Source organism: Brachyistius frenatus, unplaced genomic scaffold, assembly GCF_029030835.1.
Source record: "Brachyistius frenatus isolate BFR_SWC_R1_liver_20210118 unplaced genomic scaffold, ASM2903083v1 Contig_204, whole genome shotgun sequence".
NCBI lineage: Eukaryota > Metazoa > Chordata > Actinopteri > Embiotocidae > Brachyistius > Brachyistius frenatus.
The window spans coordinates 307,696-325,116 of record NW_027210803.1 but is presented as its reverse complement, the minus strand read 5'-3'; positions in this window follow the sequence as shown (position 1 = coordinate 325,116).

Genomic DNA, 17,421 nt, shown 5'->3' with positions numbered 1-17,421 from the left:
TTGTATTGACTCGTACCAGAGTGATTCTGTTTGTGTTGTACTGTATATGAGGAGCTGTTTGTCACTGACAACATGGCTGTTTCCAAAAGCATCAGGCTCTAAGTGTGTGGATTACAGCAGTATACATTTGTATAATGCCTGTGATAATAGGATAAAGCAGCTTCCGTGGGAGAAATCCGTATGGAGAATGGATTATTCCAAAGCTCTGCCTATGGGACGTTGAACCCAGGAGTTATCGCAAGCAGTCAGCATCTCAAGTGGGTGCACTGCCTCAGAAAAGTGTTGCGATGCCGCATTTCATGTCTGCGTTCTGCTCTCTGGAGAGAAAACATGAGATGGGGAGGCATCAGTTGTGTTGTGTAGGTTTTAGTCGGTAATTACTATAGTAGCACTCGAAAGGACGAGATATAGTAGTTCCATTTCAAATTTGCATTTGCTTTACATTAGGACTGTGCAGAAAGCCCACGTTTATTTATTGTTCTCTCGCCCATGATACAGGAACCCACTGAACTAGTTTGCATGTTTCTCTTGATAACCATTATAGAGGAAAATTAGCATTTCCATGCATACAAAAGCAATTACCGTCAATTTATACACATTTCATCGAAACATGTCCCCAATTAGAGGGCCATTTCAGGGGACTGATAAGACGAGCAGCTCTCACATGGAACATCTGACGTCTGGACAGACGGTGCGTCCTGTTTTCTCCCCGATTCCTATCTCTGCCCACAGCCCAAGCATTATGAGGAGTTCAGTATGCAGCTCTCATTCATTTCAAGCACAGCTAATTTCACCCTTAATAAGGGTGCAGTGGTGGAAAAACAAATGTTCCTGTGCTGATAGTGACGCTTTGATATTAGTACAACAGCGACCGGATAGTCATGCAAGCCAGAACCCTTTATTGTCTACATCAAAGACAGTTAGCTGTCTCTTTTGTATGCCTCCGATGTTTATAATAAAGTTGCTTGTGGATTGTAACAAGATTTATCATAATGTGAATTGTAAAATGGCATATTCTCTAATTCCTTTATTGACTCTAATGGTTTTATGCTGGTGTATTTGTGTGCCCTTCCTCAGTGTGTCCTTTTGCCATTTACATGAGGACGAGAAATCTCAGATGACATCTCCGAATCTGCCCATTCATTAGCCCAAACAAGCTTATCTGCTTAAAGTCTTTGGCTAAGACCCTATTCTCACTGAGGAATGACTCACCTCCATATTGCCTCGTTATTCATTAACAGCAACAGTTACGTCACCCGGTTACTGGCTGTTGGAGATTATGGAGTTGTTTGTGCAAATCCTCTTTTTACATGATATCAAATGCTCTGCCAGAGGTCTGGCTAGAGGGAGACAATCAGCATGCCACGGCTCTTGAGGAACTGGAGTGGTTCAAGGAGTTCACCAGGTTTTGGCATGACAGAGAGAAGGTGGTGGAAGGAGAAGACGATGATGAGATGCTGACATCAGCCATGCTGAGTGCTTAAGAAACCCAAACTGTTCAGAGTTGTACGTTGATGCCCATGTTTGATAAACAAAGGCCTGTATGTAGAGTATGTAGCTACATCCAACGCAACACGGGTCTGAAAGAATAATAGAGCTCCATATATTGGGAAACACACTATTTCTGAAGGTTGATACCATGTCGTACATCTGGCCATTACTGTAAATGCGTGACTGCAAGCTGTCGGTGGTTAGTTTAGCTAAGTATAATGACTGAAAGCAGTGGGGAAGTACAATCCACCTTCCAGCTATTAAACATGTTTTGTGTTGTTTTTTCTTTTTTATCTGTAAATTTGTAGAAATCCCCCACCCCAAACCACAACTAGTTTCCCCTACAGTTTAAAAAAAATAAAAGATAAATCCGGATAAAATATTTTAAAACGTTTATGGCGTTTTATCTGCAGTCTTGATATCAATAAAAATATATTTTGGGGTTTTTAAGTACCATCTCAATGTAGTTTCACATATCCTCTTCTAACTGAAGGCTGTTTGGTGTCTGTGTCTTAAGGCTTCATATATATTAATGACCCTCTCTTCTGATTGGCTGACTCTTTTCTGAGTGACTCACGCCTGGGCAGACCGCAGGCTTCTTTGGTATTGTAGCTTTCAAGCTCTAGTACTAGTACTAGTATTTTCCTCAATATAAAAGATTGGACAGTGGGCCATTTTGAGGGTGGAAATATGACATCAGTATGAGTTTGTGACATCACAAACTTGCTGAAGTCCTAGCGGCTCATGCAAACAGCACACCTGATGAATATGGGCTGTATGTATTTCTCTGTAAAGCATTTTGACACTTTGACAGTTATTTTAAAGCACTTAGTCTGGTTTAATCATCAGAAAATAAATGGAAATCTGAATTTATACAATATGGGACCTTTAAACAAATGAAAATAGTATTTTCTGGACAGAGCCAGGCTAACCGTTTCCTCCTGTTCCCTGCCTTTATCCTTAGCTAAGCTACTGTAGATTCAGCACCTGATTACCTGCTCGATCTACCACATTGTTGATAAAATCTGACTAACCTAGCTACATTTATAAGTATGCAGAAGTAAGACCAGACACAGAGGATTTAAAAAATAAATAAATAAATAAAAAAATTCCCATTACAGATAATCTTATCTGCAGTGTAGGTGGGTGCATGACTGTTGCAGCTACTGTACTGCAGTTGCGATCTCATGATTCTGCCATTTATTTATTTGGGAGCCATATATACTTGGGGAGGAATGGTGCACGATTGTGAACTCAATCACAGTGCGAGAGGATGTCAGTGCACAGGGCGCTCCCCGTGAATCACACGCTGAAAGGCTATCACCCAAACCTCCAAGGTCCACTGCCAACTCATCAGTCATCGCCGACCAGACCGGGCCACAGACTGATCAGCCATGCACACGCTGGTCACTGGGGACATTCACAAGCTCAGCCCGTCCTTCCATCTCCCCTATATCCATACCAATATCTATACTCTGTGCTGAAACCATAGCATAACATATTCCAAGGTCTGAGTGTGACTTTGCCTCTGAAAATTATGTCACTCTGCCTGGATTGTATATGAAACTGAAGGCCACGGTCTTGTTTTGTCACACTGCCTGCTCTTTCAAGATGGATTTTTTTTTTCATACTTTTATTTATAGCTGAAATGTTTTCAGAAAGGGGCTACACAGTACTTACTGCTGATTCTTTCAAGATACATTTGTCTAACATGATGTGGTCGATGGTGTACGGAGAAAACACGCATAAATGAGCGACAAGAGGCGTGTGGGACATGAGGGATAATACAAATTTGCATGATTACACGGACAGATGAGTGATTTACCTGCGCCTGTGTCTGACAGCCATTTTTGATAAAGGACATCTGAGTGGCATCCGATCCTGTGTTCTTTAACTTTAGCCCTCAACGAAGCCCGCATCATGTCCTGTAATTGATGTGCCACAGTGAGGGAAATACAGGGAGCGATGTTTATCCTGCATATTTCACCACTGGGACACAAGTGCAACGTGGTACGGTGTCGTTGATCCCGCCGATGCAATCAGAATACTCCCTTGTGATTTGAAACACTCTGCCAAATATTTTTCCATTTAAGATTATAGAAATAATATGCACATATGTTTGGGACCGGATACCGAACTTAGATCATTTTATGGCACTGACCCAATTGCTTGGTTACTATGTAGTATAAATAAATAAAAAATTCCTTGTCATTTTGTACGTTTTCATTTTAAAATGCAAAACTTTTGCTGGGTTTCACAGAGGAGTGAACCCCTCCCCCTCCCCCCACCATCTCAACTACATGAAAACGAATGATTGGTACCATAATATGTAATGTAATTTCTTTTCCAAATATGGAATTTATAAAATGTGTTGTGCCTGTAGCAAAGTAAAAGTATTAATAACGATTAAAAAGATACAAGTTTGTGACACAAGTTGTTGCCAGTCGACAGTGGAGTCATGACCGTATCCCAAGTAACCATGATTAAAAAAAATGAGCAGGAAAAACTTGAGGTTCATTTTAATTAAAAAAAAAAATCCAACTGGCACCAGATTTTTTACATTCTCTTAGTCCTATGATAATATAAACAGCATGTATTTAATCACAGTTTGGACATTTTACTGTTTCTACAGGAAATTTCTTTGACTGTTGGAATTTTCCTACTATAATTTAAAAAAAATAACATTTATACGGTTTCAGAATCAGTATCAAAGTCAAAGTACTATAACAAAACTGTTTTGAACAATACCCAGCCATATGTAACGACAGTACACCGTCCTTGCTGTGCACTGAGAGCGAAGACACCGAGAGCAGAAGGTTTATTCCGTCTGCTGTGCATCAACAGGAACACAGTTCTGAACGTCTGTGGTGAAAGTCAACCAATATTCTTTGACCCACTGCTTGCCCTCTCTTCTGTATGCTTTTTCAAGTTTTCCAATTACAGTTTTCAAAGTTTAAAAAGAATTATCTGCCTAGTTCACTTACTCTCTGGCTTATTCAAGCCCAGTGCCCCTGTGCACACTGCGCAGCGCTTTCTCCGCCATGCACATCCCCTCACATTTGGCACACTCATGCCCAGCCTAAGCCACATTAGAAAATAGATGATATGACAATTTCACACACATAGCGTTATCCTTTGCCTCACTCCGAATCACCTGTGGCCAAGCAATCTTCCTCAAGTAAGCAAAATAATAAGTCATTACCATAATGTTTGAATAAAGAAAGAGAAGAGAAAAAAAAACAACTTTGAATCGAAGCAGGAATTGGGAGGAAGGCGGGGGGAGAAAGGAAGGGAAATATTTGATTAATCTTCTTAACACGTTTCATGTGCAGATTCTTTGAGTTAATTTCAAGGACCATGCCTAAAGGAGATTACCTCCCCATGCTCCTGCACATTTGCTCATGAGTGATTTTGTTTATTCATGTTTTATATTATAATGCTCCTCCTGCCGTCTGCAGCCACAGAACCACCGGCAAAAATGCAATTTATTTCCTGCTCTGCACACGATGGAGACAGCTGATAATGTCACCAGGAAATATGAAGACTGCTGGGACGGGACCAAACAGCCTACTATTTATGTATGGAATATAAACAAAATATTGTGTGCGAGTTCTCTTAACCTCACACACACAAATTTAACACACACTCGCCCCTCAAAAAAGTTCCTCCAGTTAGTGTTATTGAATTGTTTATGTGTGTGTGTGTGTGTGTGTGTATGTGAACTGTGTATGTGTGTGTGTGTGTGTGTGTATTGTGATTTACATATCTGTCATCTATCAGTCGATCAGCATGCGTCTACAATAACATGGATCATTACAGAGAGTCATATAAAAGGTCAAAGATGCGTTGAGGTTCTCAGAGGTTGCAGATTATGCCTGTGCTGATTCACCAATCACACACTTATCATCAGCAGCTTATTGTGGGCTCATCCCAGCCAGTATATGTGCCTCCCTCATATGAACACCCATCCACAGTATGTTGTCATGACATATATGACACAACCCACTCATATTTCACCGGCGCGACTCAGTTATGAACATGCATCAAAGTCTCTTTCATCACTCCCGCTAATATGGATTTATCTGTTCCGCTGGCAGTGGTGGCACGGCTGACGTAACTGTTTACAGTGACTCCTTCGCTCCCTCCGGATGACGAGGACAATGATGACGACCACCGCTCTTTACCCAGCAGACGGCCCGGATGGCAGGATTTATGGCCCGCGGTGCCCATCCTCGGCACAAAACGCATTGTCTCTGGGCGGATCGTTCAGCCTGTCCTTGCTTTATTGATCTCACTCCTCACAAGTTCACAACTTCCGCGTTCCTGGTGCTTCACTTGACAGGAGGGAGATTTAGTGGAGGGATGAGGTCAGATAGAGGAAGAGAGATGGAGGGAAAAGGGGAGAGGAAGGGGGGGAGGGGTAAGAAGGAGAGCGAGTCAAAGGAAATGAGAAAACAGAAGGAGGGGAAATAAAGAGAGGCGATTGGAGGAAAGGATAGAGGAGAGGAGAGGAGAGTGAGATGGAAAGAGAGGGAGGAAGAAGGAGAGAGTTCCTCCTCTGGGAGGACGCAGCTCTAGGCCAGGTCAGAGAAGATTGATACTTGTGAGTGTGTATAGGTCTGCAGAATTAGCCCCTGGTACAGTGGAAATCCACTGGTAAACACATCCAGTTGCTCTCAAAGGTGTTCGCATCAAACCCAGTGCTCTCATTTTGCACTACACAGTGTATACACACATGCACTCATATCTCTAAGTGTTTGACTCACTGAAGTGGTCGGAGGACAACTTGTACTACTGCAGAGTAAACCCAAACACCACTGCGTCTGACTTCAGCTTGTCTTCCATCACCATTTTTGCTTTTATCACGTTTAAAACCACTGTCGCACATCTCCTAAACCTCCTTGTCGTGTACAAGGTGTGTGACAACACATGTTCACGGACGAACACTGTGCTCTCAGGTGACATCGTACTTTTCAGTCATCAGCCTCTTCTTTTCCTCCTGTCCTTTGGTCCCTGAAATCCCTTCCCAGACATGCCTTTGAATGACCTCCTTCCATATTTCTCTTTTTGAGAGTTTTGACCTCGAGATTACATTGGAGACAGTGACTCTGTAATGCTCACAAGGCCCACAGGGAGTGTGCAAAAGGCAAAGGAGGACTCTTGCATAAGGCCAGGCCAAACTCACAACCCGACAGCCCTGAGGGAGGACAAAGCCAAGGCTCCATAATGTTTATGTCAACCCTTGTACAGCCTAATTGGCTTGGCAATCATGGAGCCATGTACTGTTTGTGTGTCAGTGGGTTGGTGGTGGGTGGGAATGCTCGTGTGAGAGTATTCTCTGTGTGTTTATAAAATGCGCTGTACATTTGTTCTCTGTACGTGCACTCAATTCATTGTTAATGACTTGCCTGGTGTCTCATTCAAAAATCCACCGTCTCAACATTCATTAGCAGTGCTAAGGAGCTGCTCCTCGGCGCAACCTCTTATCTTTTGAACTCAGACACTGTGATAAGGATTGCAGAATGACTAGAGATCAGAGTGCAACTCCATTCAATTACTTTTCTGCCATCTGAGAAAGCATGTAGACTTCCAACTGGAGCCGGAGAGACCGAATATGTGAATCAACATGGCATTCTTTTCAAAATAATATAGGAAAAAAAAAAAAAAGGTGGGGATATCTTATTGAAGTAGTGAACAGGAAAATAGTAATCAAATGGAGCAGTGTGCTGTGCTGTCAGCGTGGAGAGCCTTTGATAATGAGACTTTTATTCTTTTACTGAAGTCGGTGAATACAGTGCACACACAGAGCAGTACACAAGGGAGAGGAGAGCAGAGATTTGGTGCGTGATCCAAAAATAAAATGGGTCATCAAATTACCCTTGTGATTGTGTGTACCTGCCCAATTATGATTGATCTTTGCAAGAGAAAACAAAGTGCCGTGTTTTATTTGCATGTTAAAAGAGGCTCTCTTTCTCTCCCTCTCTCTCTCTCCCAGCACCATAATTATCTCAAATGTGAAATGCTATTTAGGTATTCATAATTTATTTCTGTGTGGGGAGGACACAATAGACAAGCGTGCAACGCTCTGCCAAGCCCCAGATTTTTTTTTTTTAGTTAATTGAAAATCTCATTTGCATGAGGAGAAAATCAAACACTCATTTCCATACATGAGATTATAAAAAGATAACTGCTAGTGTTTGTTGTTCCATATTTGATCTGAGCATTTCCACCTAATTGCTAAATGCTGCAAATAGGGCTAGAGTGTAACCTCCAAACTAATGTTCACAAGGCGGCTGGATGTTATGTTTCGGTTCAAATGCCTCACTGTGTTTCCTATCTGTGTTTTCCAAACTTTGTATGTGCAATCAGGCGGATGTGTATTTTCGTTAGAGCCCCGTTGATTCCATATCACAAACACAGTAAATACATAGCTGCATAGCTGGGTATCCGCCAACTTCACAAGCAGCAACGCCAGCCCAGCTGGATGTGATGCAGGGAGGCAGATGCATTGAGCAGACTGTAGCAGTCAAAGCCAGTGATCAGAGGTGTCCTGTTTCATCCCTTACAAACAACCCCTTGTACTCCAACTCTGGTGCTCTCCCTCTCGCAATAACACACACACACACACACACACACACACACACACACACACACACACACACACACACACACACATAAACACAACCCTGTCTATTCCAGGCGGACACCATTTCAGACCCGACCTTAGCCTCTGTTCCCTACTTGAAGCTCATTAATGCAGCCTCTGACATGGGTGGACACCAGGAGATTTCCAGCCCCTCCCCTGCTCGCCCTCCCTCCTCCTTCTCTTTTTTATTTCCCCCCCAAAAACTTGATTAACGCTAACGCTCCCCTCTTGTCCAATGAGGGATCTTTGTAAATATGGCCAACGGGGATTTGCTGTTGTTCTCGGAGAATTACCATTGACATTAACATTGTGCTTAGTGTTCCTTTGCGGTCCTTGTGCTCTGTTATTTTCTTATTTTTGATGTGATTCGTTTAGTCTGCTACTACATATTCTTTGCCATCTTTCTCCTCCCCGTATGAATATCACATTTTTAAATTTAAATTGTTTTGTATTTCTGCCTACAAAAAAAGAGTTGGCACCTCTTGAGTGTGGTAGAAGCCTCCCAAATAATGTAATTTCTTTCATTGTACTTAATACCTCCATGTGCTCTATGTCACCTACCTTACGCACTGACGGGGTTCATAAAGCTGATGATCAGGTAACAATCTTTGTGTTACTTGAAGGATGCACAGACTTGAACCCTGTGGTTTCCTCACACGGGTGAAGATTAGGTGATAAGAACTGTTTTTTTTTCCCCTGCTGAGCTGAATAATTTAGCAGGGCTATCGTGTATGGATTCAGACAGTTTCAAAGCTAAATCGCAGCGTGAACAGCCCGTTTCATAAACACATCTGCATCGAATCCGCACATCCACACGCACCGCGCGCTGCTGTGCTGCGCAAGTGACGACCTCTATTCAGTAGCTGGGAAAGGACAACTGTCAAATTAAATGACATAAGGTATATTTTATTTCTCTGTGCTTCTGACCTAAGCATTTTGCCTCAGAAATATGTGCTATGTATTTTCGTCTGGGGCTCCAGCGCAGGTAATTGAAAAGCATTGCTCAGTGTAGCGTATGCACTCAGACATGCGATGAGGCCACCATTACGGTTCAGCATGGCCTGGAGGGATGAGGGGATGGAGGGATAGAAGGGCTGCGTGCCATGATAGAAATTTTTAGATTAACTGGGACCCCAACTCTCCCCTCAATGTCAGCGGGTGAACTTGATGGAGCTGCGTATTCGGAATGTGGAATCTCAAAACCACAAATATGCATTCTGAGTATTTGTATTATATAGTAGTAGTATTGTAGTAGTTGGAACAGCAGTGTACGCTTACAGTTTGATCTATGTTCAATGACTGCAGTGGAAGTGTGCAATACATGCCTTAAATGACACGCATGATTTTTCTCTCCTTCTTTTCCGTATGGCCTTCACGTAGAGTGTGCACTCAATGGGGAGGGAGCGTGAATACTCAGTGCCTCATGTAATAAGCATATAATTAAACTCCTCTGACAATTACATCATGCATTATCAGCCTAAGCCAGATCCATTACTCCTTGCGATCAATGGCTTGGCCACAATTGGCCTCCTACTCTGACCACACCAGGGACTGGCAGCCAGGCAGCTCAGGCTTCTCTGCTGTATTGCAGCACCAGTAAGTGCTGTTAGTGACATCCAATACCGAAGGTTTGAACGGGGAGAGGGAGGAGGGCCGGCTACTTAATGCTAGGTAAAGGAGGGAAAAGGAAATGGGAATTAGTACTGATGAGGACAGCAAGGAGGTGGTGCAGCTCCTTGCTGAGGCTCTGGAGTGTAATGATGAGTCATGGTAGAGTGAATTAGAGTGTGGTCCTTTTTTCCTCTGCAGTATCTGAGATTGCTATCTCTAATAATGAAATCCTCAAAGATTAGTGAGGTCGAGCAAAGGCTAGTCCAGTGCTGAGTTGCATAATGATTATGAATTAAACATCAGAGGAACTTCCAGCCAAGCATGCGAGCTCACAGAGATATATTTAAACTCTGGCTACATCAACAATTCATATATAGAATATTTTAAAGTTGCTTCTTTCATGGTTGCACCATGGCTTCAAAGTCAGACCAATTCTCAAACTTTCCTTCAATAGATCATCGACTATTATGGCATATTCAATGGCATCATTGGCAGGATGAGCTCAGGAGAGTGACCACATGCGTGCCATCTGCCAATGAGATGTGAGAAGGGTATGAGACTATAATTTTGATCAGTGTGCCAAATCCCCTCTGCCTGTCGGAGTGGTCTGAGCGGAGCAACCACAGGGTCTGCGAATAGATTAAATCAGCCCAACCTCTTCCTGGCTCCATCTGCCTTTCCCCGCTTCCCTTACTCACTCTTTGCACTCGCTGCCTCTCACCCTGCCCTCTCTTCATCTGTTCCCCCACTCACCCACCCATTTCATCTTTCTTTTTTTTCCCCTTCCTTCCCACAGTACTCCTCTGCTCCTTTTCACAAAAATTATTACATTACACGTCCAGGCATTAGCTCGGAACATGCTCTTTCTCCTCCTCCATCTCCCTCTTATTCTTTCCTCGAGCCTTCTAGGAATTTAGCTAAGGCAATGTTATTTCAGATTATACAGTTGTTAAAACTCATTTTGAGCTAACAACGGGACATCAAAAGCGGTGAACCCTGCACAGAGGGAGAGGAGGAGGTGTTGATGGAGTTTCTGGGCAGGTGAGAAATGGAGAGGGGCTGTGAAGAAAAGACCTGATCAGATGGAAGGGGGAGATTAGAGCGGGAATTATTAAATGGGCCAGGGCCCTTTGGAGCGGGAGATTTGTTTGGAGGAGGATGCAAAACTGTATGCGAGATAATCGAGAGGGAAAAAAACGATTTTCTCTCCTTTGGCACAATGTGAAATTGGAAGATATGAGGATCGGGACAGAATGTATCATTTTCATCAAAGAGTACAATATGAGGAACCATGAGATCAAAAAGTATACTAAAATGATAAATGTAATGCCTCGATGAGTTGCATTGTGAAGCCGATACGGTAGAAATAGGCTGGAACAAACCTTCCGTGTGCCCACTACCCTTTTCTGAAATACATACTGCTTTTTTTTTTCTTTTCTTTACTCTACATGCTTTCCAGGAGCAAGCAGGTCACCCCAAAGGGAGTTTGAGTGATTGATGTCCTGGTGTCGTGCTGATTGACTTCATGGTTGCATACCCTGGAAGAAGGGATGAGATATGCTGCGGTGGGGCAAATCACAGCCGCCCAGGACATACTTCATTCCCGGGTCCATCTCCCCACGGAGCGGTCTCTCCATCCACCCACACATCTTGCAGGTTGAGTGGGCTAAAGGCAGGGCGGGATCTCGGCGTAAACTGTGACCCTTGCATGAATACACTTGTTTTGCCTCGTGTTTGATGGGGAATTTTGGGGTCAGTTGGTCTTGAACCCTGCTCCCCCAGGAGGTCAATACCACCATTGTGTTCTGACATGGAAGGGTTACAGTCTGGGGAGTTACCTGTGGTGTCTGTCCGTCATTCAGTTTGTGTGTGGATTTAATGGCAGTATATGTTGCTCTTACCGGATGTAGCCCCTGCTGTGATTCCATCTGATTTCCCTTCATTTGCATTGTTATTATTTTTTTTTATTTTTTTTGCTTTGAAATGCATTTAAAGCTTGAAACCTTCTGAGAGAATATATTGTTAGTTGTACACTTTAGAAATAACATGCACTCGGGTTCTGCTTAGTGCCCTGTGCACTACACAGGCCTGGTATTGTATTTATATTGGGGTTTCACATGATGAAAAACAGATGGAGTGTGTCAAAGATAAAAGGGAAGGAAGTATGAAGTATGACTAGGATTATAATGATGGGGAGCAAAGACTCAGGAGACCAAATACACATTTTCTCTCTCTCTCCTCCCTGTTTTACATTTGGTGATTTTTCTTCTTTTTTTTTTTTTTTTCTTTTAATGGTCGTTCTCGGGATGTTTGCTTATTCAGCCTCAGACCAGATTCACACCAGATCAATCTGTGATACCACAGAAAGAATAACTCCCCTCCAGCAGTTATTGGTCCGTGTGGCAGAGAATGGGGAGGGAAAGCTTCAGGGAGGGAAGTCTTAAGTGGCCAAGCGGCGGCTGGTAGTGAAGCCAGACTAATATCAAGCTCATTGCTCAGTTCTTCAGCCAATATCGATCTACCATAATGTATGTTTAGCTGATCCTGTTCTGAACTCCTTTCAGTAAACAGGACACAGTCAATACTGTCACACCACGTTTGACTAACACCCTCATGCCAGGCCAACAGCCAGCGCTTCACTGACTTTGCCTGCATGTCGAAATCAGGGAGTTGGACTCGCCTCGAAAAAACCCAGCCAACAACTACTTAAAACCGCCCAGCATTAACTACGCCGGGATGGTAGTGATGGCCGCGGTGGTGATGCTAATGGGCAACAGAGTCCCAAACTGTCATGTAGCAGTGTTGTTTGTGTCATCTCCGAGAGCCAGCCCCCCATGTGCACCTGCTGCTAGTGGGGTTCATTATGGATTTCTCTAATGGCTTTTAGAGTTTTAATAGCAGGGTTTTGCATGGAGCGGGTAATGAATCACTAGATGTCGTCCCTCTGCCTAATGAGAGCGCCCACTGTTTCACAGAGACACGAGGAAGAGATAGGCATTGCAGGCAGCTCCTGGAATCTGTCTTTATATATTAATTTGTATGTATTTGTTTGGGTGATGGATTATCTGTGCAACTGTCTCATTTATGGCAGAAACACACTCTGAAGTCGCACAGTTTTGTTGACTTCTTCCACTTGTCGTGGGCTTTTTTTAGAAGGCGAATTTGAGTTTGCATTGTTTTCAACCCAAAATAATCATAGCCGTCCATATGCTTCTCTCACAACAGAGAATACGCCAGGAAACACCAGGGGGGAACAACAGGGGAGGGTAAGGGTATTACACACCTGTGGTCCTAATGAGGCTCACTGCTCTAACATCAGTCATATCCACTAACTGGGTTTTTCAGCTGGTTCTTTTAAATAAAAAAACAAAGTCGAAAATAGTAATCAGTGGCTGGATTATAATTCAGAGATGTGAAGTGATCCTCCAACCTGCAACCCAAAAAAAAAAGAAAAAAAAAAGAGCTGTATGTAGGGCAAATAACAAATATCACAATAAAAAAAAAGTGGCTAAACAATCATCAGTAATATGGATATAATAACTATGTGGGAGAAGGCAAATTATACTCTGAAAAAAAAACAACTTCATTTAAAATATGTTCCACACGTCTACATTATATACAATAAAAAAAGTCCAACAGTAAGCATGATTTAGAAATTTTTTATTAAATAAACTTATAATTTTTCCGCTATTGATGTGAGAAAAACAGCCATTGTTCAAACAACAGCATTGTTTTCCTTTTTCCAGTGTAGACAGCTACAACAGTGACATCATTTTACTGTCATGCAGCCTTTCAAATTAGGAAAGGACAACCTGCTATATAACAATATCACAATTTACAAAACTAAGACAATATCTAGTCTTGTATCACAATATTAGTATGATATTAAAATGTTGTTTTAGCTGTACGTTAATGATCCAAATATATATATTTTTTTATGTCCATGTATTCTCTGGTGGTTCATGTCAGTTTGGTCGGATAGTAAAAATAGGAGTTTACCTTTTACAACCCCAATCAATGTGACCTCTAGAAAACACTTTGGCATAATCAATCACTCGGTCAGATGTTTTAAAATTCAGTCTTTCAGCAGCAGGTGACAGCATGGATTACTATTAATACCATTCATTCAGATAGCTGCACACCTCTCTTTCATGCGGGGGCATCACGCATTTTGTTGCCTGTAACGTTTGATGAAAAATTGAAAGTGCAGCGAAGCACTTTTCTTTTTTTTTCTTTTTTTTTTTTTGATGAATCACTGTTATGTTGGTGCTGGTGTCTCTTCATGGAATGAGCCAGTTCGATATTTTCACTCCGTCTCCTCCAAAGCAATAGACAGCTGTCTGTTCTCACAAATTGACTGCAGGTGCTGATGTAATGAAAGCATCGTCGCGCTGCCATACGCTGACAACAAGAGCAGAATTCGCAAAGGTCATATGCAGAAATGATATAATGTGCATATCTCAGATGAGCACTGCACACTAAATGCATAAAATGATAGGGGCTTTTACCCCTCGCCTGAAGAATGCTCTTGAAATAAATGTAAATTGTGTGATTTGAGGCCATCATCCTCTATTGATATCCCTTATTGAATCTGTACCAATCACAGCAGAGGAGATGTAAAAAGGGAAAAGTACTTACTAAGGAATGTTCAAGCAAAATACCTCCCTGATAGTTACATCAGGAAGATGTTCCTAATGTTTTGTACTTTGTTTATACTTTATGGAGATGTCGCACTGCTGCAGAAGCTCTGGAATCCAACTGTGTGCAACTCTTAAGATGGGAAATACAGCCCCTACCTGGGAATTCAAACCAATGTTGCACAACTGTTTTTTTTCAAGGTGAAACACCTAGTCCTACATAATACATTGCGTCTCCTCTTGGTTTGGCAACAATCACTCCTGTAAATATCGACCCTGTACTATTCTAATGTACTACAATGAATGAAAATAAGGCTTCCTAGAAAGTGAATTCTCTGAGACAGAACCTCCACATTAAGTAATGTGTGACATGAAACGGTATGGGCATGTTGTCCCCTGTACAGCATGTGCACTTTGTCACAAGAGTTTTGAAATCAATCAGCCCGTGTGAGTTATTCGCAGTCCAACATCAGAAAGGCATTACTTATCTAAGGTTTTTAATTTCCAATCCATCTGCCAAGCGAGTTGAAATATGGAATCTCATTACTTTGAACAAGTGGGGAGGGGGACAACATAAATCATTTTATTTTCATCTCGCACTGACAAGAGTCTGTTTAGAGCTGGACCACGGAGAAATGGCTGAGAAAGTGGGAGTTGGAGAGTGAACGTGATATCTCAAGTGACACCTGGAGGGACAGAGAGAGGGGAAGAAATTAACAACATTTCTTTTTAAATGTATACCCCCATGAAAATGGATGATCGGAGAGTTTAAGAACCATTCAGTCCAACCTGCAAACAACAGGAGCATTGAGTTTTATACAGTTTACTAAAGCACACCAACCAAGTGGAGTTTTAGATCTATGTATGAGTAACAATTCAGTTTTTATCAAGACTTTGAGTATTTTTAGTTTCCTACCAACCTTAGTGTTCTGAATAAAAGGAGAGAAGTGGAAATGTGCTAACCAGCAATGATGAAATGATGAAATGAAGAGAATCTGATATGTAGGGTCAAGTTCCTTATCAAGATGTTGGTCATTCAGTTCAGCAATATTAACTTCCGTACATTTCAAAAAGACTCATAAGGCTGCTTTTCTACTAATTATTCATGTCACCGTAGGAGGGATTGAGGCGCAAATTGAGTGTGGTGCCCCTTTAAATCCATCACTGTACCATAGTCTAATAATTCATGTCTATTGTAGACCCCTCTAAATTATTCATTTGCCAAGATAATGAAAATATGCTAATTAGAGAATTGCTATCAAAAAAGAATGCATAACAGTCCTCAGCCATCATAATTAAGTAATTATTTAAGCATCACTTTGTGAAGTTGAGTTATTGGAGTATGTCAGGTTTTTGTGAAGGATCAGAACACCAAATTGTGTTTGATTGAAGGCAACCTTTTTGATGGCTCATTTTAGGGACTACAGTTCTGACAGGTAACCGAATGTTTGAATGAATCATGATAAAATTAGTACCAGTGTGACTGTAAAATACTGCATAATGCTGCTGCGTGCAATGAAGCACAGGTATCAGGTTTATGTCGTCCTGCCCTGGCGTTCTGCAAAGGCATTTTCTGATTTCATATATAACTTGAAACACAGCCCAAAGAGTGAAACAGCAGTTGTTCCCAAACTGTCGGCCTTCACTCAGCTGCTTCTGATTAAGCAAAGGAAACCCTTCAATCCCCCTCTCTCTCAGTCTGCTCCTTTTTCTTCCTTCTTTTTCTGCTTTCTTTCACGATGGGGGCGGCTGAGCCGTTTCCAACAGAGAACTAGTCTGAAAGTTTATCAACAGCTCCTAGTCAATCCATTCCTCCTCCTTTGTGCTCTCTTCTCTGGGTTCCCTTTCCTTCTTCCTCCCCCTCGGGGCCCGCTAGAAAGAAGAGCTCTGTCATGGCCCTGCGGAGAGAAAATGGTGGAATTCATCCCCTGCTGCGTCAGTGATAAAACTCCAGAGCGTGACACATCCAGCCTCAGATTACAAGTGCAGATTCATTCCTTGCATTCTCCTTGTCACCTCGCCTTCAATGTGGCATTAAGCAATTTGCGATAGCATAACGGGCTTTATCGAGGAAAAGGGACGGCCTGCGAGAGACTGGCTGTCTGTGCAGCCGCCATGTTACACGAATGACATTCTATGTTTTCAAGCGTGGGGTTTTTAAACACAAATGTACACATATAATGTAATACAAAGCATGTCACACAGGCCTGCTGTTCAAGCCACCCACAAAAACAGAGGGGCATGTACTGTATATTCAAACTGGGCTGTAGATAATACGACTGCCTCACCCTCACAAATATGATTTTATAAGTGACCCAGATCACAATAAATGACCATAACTATGAGTTATCAGCTGATCTGTGAACCCCTCGCCGGATGCACTGCAGTAGCTGTAGCTGGAGAGAGAATAGTGCTGACTAATGTCTCTTTCTGTGTGCCTGGCTGGTGCCAGAGCTGATGTAACTCTGCCAGGAAGCAGTCTGTTAACAGATATTCGAGTCGCAGCAATTGCCAGCCAAGAGTGAGTCACTCGACTCTTCAATGGACATGTTTTGTTTTTTTTCTTACATGAAAGATGTACTGGATGAAAATAGATACAATTTCCAGTCAGCAACTAGTGAATGATATCATTCGCTTTTTGAATATTGACAGAAGGCAGAGCACAGCTAGGAATCATGTCGTATGTTGTTTATCTCAATGAATGCAGCAGATGTGTATCATGAGTCTTACATGTACAGTCTTGGCAGCTTCAGTGAGTGATCTATAGAGCTGCTGCTTCTTTCAAGCCAGACTCTGTGGCTGTTTTTTTACACAAGCAGTCCACACTCTACACTGGTCCCACATACCTAACAGAACTACATAGGTGCTCCTTAACGGGTTCACTGGGAGTCAGTAGACAACACTAATCTTATGGAAATACCTTTAGCCAAATTGACACATTCAAAAGTAGCCTCCAGTGTCATGGTGGCATCATTTGGAAGATCTTCAGGGGAGCGTAATGGTCTGCTTTGCAGGGTCTCTTTACTGAGAGACTGT